Genomic DNA, 7,583 nt, shown 5'->3' with positions numbered 1-7,583 from the left:
TTATATTCAGTGCCTATCAAAATACCAAGGGCATTTTCACAAATTTCCAATAAATATTTCAAATATATACATGTAAACACAAAAGATTTCAAATCACTAAAAAAGAATAAGAGAAAAACAAGAAAACAAACAAACAAAAACACAACCTGCTTTGAAAAAGAACAAAGGGGATGTATCACAGTCCCTGATTTTAAACTATAATACAAAGCTACGGTAATAAAAAGAATATGGTACTGGCACAGAACAAACAGAATAATGGAACAAAACAGAGTGCCTAAAATGAAATCAGACAATATGGTCATTTAGCCCGTTACAAACAAATGAATATACAGTGGGGGAAAGATAACCAACAGGTACATGAAAATGTGCAACATCACTAACCATCAGAAAAATGCAAGTCCAAAACACAATGAGATTTTATGTCAGTCCTGTCAAAATGACTATTATCAAAAAGATAACAAATATAACTGTTGGTGAGGATGTAAGAAAAAGAACCCTGATGCACTGCTGGAGTGAACATAAATTTCTGCTGCCAGTGTGGAAAACAGTATGGAATTTTATCTAAAAATTAATAATGAAATATGTCCAACAATTCCATATCTGGATACTTATTCCAAGCGATAAAAGCACTAATCAGAAAAGATAAATTCAACCGTATATTCACTGCAGCATTATTTACAATAGCCAGGAAATAGAAACAAATTAATTGCTCTTCAGTTGATGATGGATAAATAAAATATGTGTTTATATTATATATATATACCCATCTAGTAACTACAGATTTATCTATATTTATAGATATAAAGATAGATAGATAGATAGATAGATAGATGATAGATGATAGATAGATAGATAGATAGATAGATAGATAGATAGATAGATAGATAGATAGATAGATGCACACAGACACATAAAAATACAATGGGTTATTACTCACTTATAGAAAGAATAAGTTCTTGTCATTTGCAACAAATGGGTAGACCAAGAGGGTAATAAGCTAAGTGAAATAAGTCAGACAGAGAAAGACAAATGTTAATGATTTTACTCATATTAAGAATTTAAAACAAATGAACATAACAAAACAGAAAAGGAGCTATAGATATAGAAAGAAACAGCATGTTCACAAGAAGAGGGAAATGGGGTGAGGAAAAAGAAATAGTTGAGGAAACTTAAGAGAGAAAAATTTCCACCTGCAAATTAAATGAGTCAGGGACAAGAAATGTACTGTATGGGGAATAGTCAATAAATATGAAATATCTTTAAATAGCAACATATCATAACAAGATTTCATCTGCTAATCAGTTTGAAATATATTAAAAATTGCAAACAGTAGTTGTGTAAGAGAAACTACCATAGTGTTATAGATTAAAGTACACTTCAAAAACAAACAAGAATAATTATAGAAAAAAAAAAGATTTGTAGTTAACAGAGGGAGGGGTTGGGAAAGGAGAATTAGATTAATGCACTCAAAAGTTACAAACCTCCAGCCATAAAATAAACGTATTCTAGGGAGGCCACATAGTAACATGGTAAATACAATAAATACTTCTTTATGTTATATATGAATGTTGTTAAGGTAGTAGACCATAAGATTTCTCATTACAACCAAAAACCAAATTGTATATATTTAATAATGTATCTAAATGAGATAATGAAATCTCCCTAAAGTTGCTATGATATTTATTTCATGATACATGTAAATCAAATCACTTTCCTGTGCACCTAAACTTACACAATATTTTGTGCCAATTATATCTCAATAAAAGTGAAAGGAAAAATGGAAAGGCAATGATCATTTTTTCCATGCCATTTCTCATGATTGTTTTTGCAGCAGGTAACCTTGAGTCACGATGCATTTATCCTAGGTAAAGATACTAATAAATAATACATAAAGATACTAATACAATTAGTGTTTTCCCATGCCTTAAACTTTCTTCATGATAACAGCCCACTGCTTCTGTAGGCATCAAAATTTCACTCTGTGTATTCATCTGAGATTAGGGAATGGATACAGAAGTTAACCCTGGCTGCTTTTGCTGTGAGTGATAATGTTCACTGTCTCTGACCAAGGGTCTCATCTCCCCAACAGCATCTATAAGAAAGGAACATGCTCGGTTGCTAAATATCTCAGCATGGTAAAATGTCAGAACTCCTACACTTCTTAACCATTTGGCAATGGGAATGCAATACTGACAAAGACTTGATTTTGGATAACAGTGTGGTGTTTTCTCATGGTTGCATTAGGGGATGTGAGGATAATCCCTGAGATCCACAACAAAAATTCTTGCTCAAGTGCTGGGCAAAGAAGTGTAAATGTTCTGCATTATTAGGACTGAGGGCTGCTTTCAAACTGATGACTATGCTCACTCAAATCCAGGTAGTCCAAGGAAAGAAAGTTTATTGCAATTTCTAGGTGAATGGTAATGTCAGTGATTCAGTCTCTATAAATTATTCAAGGGATGTTCAAAGCCAAAATAAGTAGTGTCAACAATGAGAATTAAAAGAAAAAAATCTTAGACGTACTCTTAAGTTAAAAAGGAGACACAGTCCTGTGCTGGGCTCTGGGGACTGGAGAATGTATATGCCTCAGTCCAATTCAAATATTCAGTGGCTTGGCCCTAGCATCAACTTGGGATTCAGTGAACAGGTAACAATTAGTATACTGAGAGAAATATAGTCTACCTATCCCTGATCTGTAGAAAATCTGCTGGCTCAATGAAAATCTTAATTCACAGAGATCCCGCCAGATGCAGAAGAATAATCCACTGATGACTCAAATAAGACCAACTTAGTTACTGCTTAAAAATCAATCTTCACACACACACACACAGTGGTAGACAGATTTGTAGTATTTAGTGGGAAGAATTCAGTAGGCAGAGCTCAGAGTATAGTTTTCAAAGCACCAGCAAACTTTTGTACTTTTGCCAATAGTCTAGCTTTTCACAGGTAGATAACTACAAATGGACAAACAAACAATATTCTTCTTTAGGATTTCTAATTTTGAAAGTAAACTGTAGCTTTGACTTATCAGTATAGAACCTTGTTAAGATGATCACGGTAAGACACATTGTCTGATAAGAGATCTGGAAACTAGCTGCTGAACCAGCCCATCCGAACCCCAGACTGCTAATGTAAACAACAACATAGCCACCATCAGAGTTGAGTTGGCAAACTTAAAACCTTCATGTTTCTGTTGTAGGAAAAACCACTGCTGTCCAGACAGAGTTCTCCTGCTGCAAGTGGGCAATTTTCTTCTCTTGCTAAAGCTCGTATTGGTGGGATGTGGCTAGAGCTTACCCTGACCATTTTGCCCATTCTACAGGTTATCAAAGGCTTTCTTCACAACTGGTGACACATTTTCAGGACTCAATATTGCCATTCCAGTATTATTAGCTGACACTGGCTGCATGATTATGAGCAGAAGCCTTAGGCTCCCTGACCTTGCCTACAAATTTTCCAGCATTACAGGGCATTTCACATTCTGAAAATGCTTCATCTTTTATTTTAAATTAATGGAAAATTGTCAAAGTATTCCATGAAATTTTATATTTCCTACTATCTGCAGAAATTTGGTATTATTGCATTTGGACAAATTTTTAATTCTACCACCCTCAACTCCTTATAGTCCACATATTTAGATTGCAATTTGGTTACTGAAAATGACCACCCCAAGTAAGGGTCTTGTATCACTTAGATACTTCCTGTGTGAAGGTTAGAAGAGGCACAATTTATGTGGGGTGTATAATCTTACTTGAAATGCTGGCAATGGCAATGCCCCTTGTGGACAAACCTCTGATCCTAAGAAGTAAATTAATTAGAAGGCAATAGAGTTATTGGTTTGGGGATGAGACTCAGTTATTTTGGGGTGGGTAGGTGAGGAAGAGACAGGAAAATATCAGCAAATGAAAATGGAATGCTTTAGTCCCTGGAGGCATGAATTAAGAAGAAAATAATATTTTGTCTCCTGTACCTACCTCCAAATACTGTCTTGAGTGACTAGTCCTTGGGTTATGAAAAGAACTAGTTTGTGGTGAAGAGTAAAGACCATAACGAAATAATTTGAAAACCATGAGAGTTTTGTTGTTTCAGAAAGTAGATTTTGCTTAAAGTCAACATGTATTTTTCATTCACTAAATATTAAAATGCATCGTGTGGCATGTGCTGTGCTTACTGTGCTGGTACCCAAGATAGACAAAGAAAGGGGGATAGACAGAAAACATCTGGAGGAGGTGCTTTCTGTGCTGAGACTGGGAAAGTCTAAGTAGGTAAAAGGAGGACATCCTAATTCCAAGGATGAGCTGGAACAAAATTTGTGAGTTTGTAGTTAATATGGTTGACAATCATTTGCCTGGATATATCAGTGAAACATAAAGATATGCCAAGGTAGCCAGATGCCATATCTATAAAGAAATGACTAAACAATGTTCAATTTGTGGGCTTAGAGTTGGATAGGCATTAAGTGCCACCCTGAGGACATAAGCTTATCTTTGTCTGCAACATAAAAGCAACATAAAGAATTCACCAGAAAATATATTGTAGACTCCTGAGGGGAGGAAATGAAAGCACCAATTGGAATGCTTTGAGAACAGCACAAAGAAGACCATAGATAAAATTACTTCTTAAATTCTACCACATGCTGGATTTGCCATCTGAGACTACATCATGTGACCTTTATGATTCCAGGGATGCCATAATAGAGACCATGATCCATGGGCCGGTTCCTGCATTAATCTCCTGTGCAAACCTATCCTAACTTAACCATTTTAATACTTTTCTGGATGAACCCATGCCACTTTGTACTTTTCCCTATCTACATGTTTTAGTCTTTTCCCAAATTCTTCCATTTCCTCTTCTTCCTTACAAGAAATTATTCAAATTTACTCCCATATTTTTCCATCAAATGATCATATCAATCAAATATCTCTTTTTTTAATGTTAACTTTGTCTCCCATTTTACTCTTAAATGTACTTAAAAAAATAAGGAAAATACAGGTACACATGTATATTTATTGTTCAAATAAGAAAATTGCAGATATTTGTTGACATTTGGCAAATTCAATTTTAATCTTTGTTATCCTGCATAATCTGGTAGTCCTCTGGCAGATCAGTTGTATTTACGATGACATTTATAACCTGCAGTTGGCTAATGAGTTGGCCGTGAAAGAGATTTAGCTGATGTATCAGCGATCACTGGCACTGGAAACCATGGGTTCCTCTCTGTTTGAAGTTTAGAAAAAGGACCTTCATTGTCCGATATGTTTTGGTATCTATTTGGAAAAGTAGAAGGCTCCAACATCAGTATAAGATAATTGCTCTGTATGGGAGATAATGTGCTGTACTGAGAAGTAGAAGTTGTAGTTGTAATGAAATTCACAACACGGCCATTTGCTTCAGTGCAGCTGCTTTGTGAGTGCACGTGGAAAGTGGTCAACTGATTTAAAATAGCACGTTGATCACTGCAATTTGTTCTGGTGGTCTAACTGACATTGATGATGCAGGAGAAATATCAACTCTGATCGGGGTACTTGTATCACTAATTATGTGGCTAGTAGAGGGCTTTCTTCTTAGAGGCATGTTTAAATTTGCAGAAGGTAAAAATGCACTTTCTCCTCTAGTGTCAGACACAAAAGCAGAATTATTATTATCCACATTACCCCTTTCTTTAAAGTGCTTTTTGTTGAAATCATGAGCCAATGAAGATACCAGAGAATCATTTTTAATCCCAACTCTTCTTTTTTTCTCACTAAAACCTGGGGACAGCCTTGTTTAAAATTTGATTATGATAGAACTGCAGCTAAAAACAAAGGAGAAAGATTTTAGTAATACTTTCAACCAAAATACAAGACTAAATTAAGCCTAATCTATAAAACCTTAGATTTCACGATTACTATACAAAGATAATATAAACAAAATATGAACATTGCTGACTATTTTTTCGAAATTCATTATTTGGAAAATACACATTTAAATAGTATAGTCATCAAATTTAAAACTTATCATTTGCAGTAATGGTGAATGCCCCTTTCTAAAAGCAGCTTTAATACATTTATTTAGATTTCTGATAAGATTCATAGTTGCTAGCAAAGTTTCTCATAATCTTGAATACTTAACGCACTGTCCTCATTTTTTAGAAAAAATGAAGTAATTTTAGCCTTAGTAGCTTTATACAATTTTCAAAATCTAGCTTTACATTTATATTACCATAGATTGATGTACAAAATAAAATTTTATATATAAGTTATAAAGTGGTGACTAAAATTTCCGAATACCTTGTTTAAAACAGAGACTTCTTTTTCTTCTGCCAGAAAGTCAGCTAGAGAAGCAGATCTTTGAAAATTCTGCCGCACTTTACTAAACCCATAGAGGTTAAGCTGTATAACTAAACTTTTCATACTTCCTGTTTCAAATATTCTGAAAGGGGCCTTTCTTTCCAAAACTTCCTTCTTAAAGACATCTTCATCAATCACTATGGAAGTTCCATTATCATCCCACCAGATGGATTGAATTGGTCACTCCCAACCATTTTCCAGAGTTTTCTTGGAAATATCAGAGAATGAATATCATTATCTTCATCTGGTTCAGAGACACAATGTGTGTAACATGGTCTTTTTATCAATGATTCTTCACACAAAGTCTGAAAAGCATTTCCTTCAATCATAGACCTCAAGTCCAGTTCCTCAGAGAATGTTTGATCACACAATAGAGATCTGGTCTTTCCTGAACCAGTTGGTCCGTCTTTAGGAGACATATCTTGAATTTCTGAAGAAACATGTTCCATAACAAAAAAACTTTTTCTACAGCTCCTTTTCTAATCTCAATGATTTTGAGCACTGCAGCTTCAAATGCTCCTTTGGCAGACCTGCACACATAAACTGCTAGGCCATCACAGTGGTTCTCAACCTGAGTAGCTGTGACATCTGAAAATGACTGGTCTCCTAGCAACACAAGTGCAACATTCAGCCAGTGTTTACTTCTCATTCATCCAGTTAAAATAAAACATATAGGATGTTTATTTTTACAGTGTGATCTGTAAGTATCATTCCCACAAAATCTTTTTAAATAAATTAACTTTGGGGTTTATGAAATAAAACCAATCTCCTTCCTTTTGTACACAAATTTATACCAGATTGGTGAACAGAGTACAAATAATGCACTTAATATATAAACTAATTTTAAAGTTTTGGAATTTAAATTGAAATTTGTGTAAAAACTGTACAAAAATGGTATAAATATTTCATTATCATTTGTAATTAAAATGAAACATACTCTGACTTGGATATGGAAGTTTTTACTTATCTGTGTTCTTTACATTAAGTAGCTCTCATTTATCTTTCATTCAAAATGAGAGATAAATGTTTTAAGTAAATAAATGTACACCCAAGCTACAATGTAATTTTTCCTTCAGTATATGTATATTCAATTCTGAATAAACATTAGCAACCTGATTTCATGGCATATTATAAGTATTTTAAACTATAGTCAAGTGGGATTTAGTCCTGATTCATAAGTATAATTCAACATATGAAAATTAGCAAATGTGATACCACCCCTTAAAGACAAAGAATACAAAATTAATAATCTCA

At 34.1% G+C, this 7,583-nt stretch overlaps 1 pseudogene; it reads right to left on the bottom strand.

Annotated features, from left to right (window-relative positions):
* Positions 1-3,316: 3,316 nt before the first annotated feature.
* On the bottom strand, positions 3,317-6,859 carry LOC116662616 (annotated as a pseudogene).
* Between the last annotated feature and the right edge of the window lie 724 nt (positions 6,860-7,583).

This window comes from Camelus ferus, unplaced genomic scaffold, assembly GCF_009834535.1.
Source record: "Camelus ferus isolate YT-003-E unplaced genomic scaffold, BCGSAC_Cfer_1.0 contig767, whole genome shotgun sequence".
Lineage (NCBI taxonomy): Eukaryota > Metazoa > Chordata > Mammalia > Artiodactyla > Camelidae > Camelus > Camelus ferus.
This window is presented reverse-complemented; position numbering and strand designations above follow the sequence as displayed.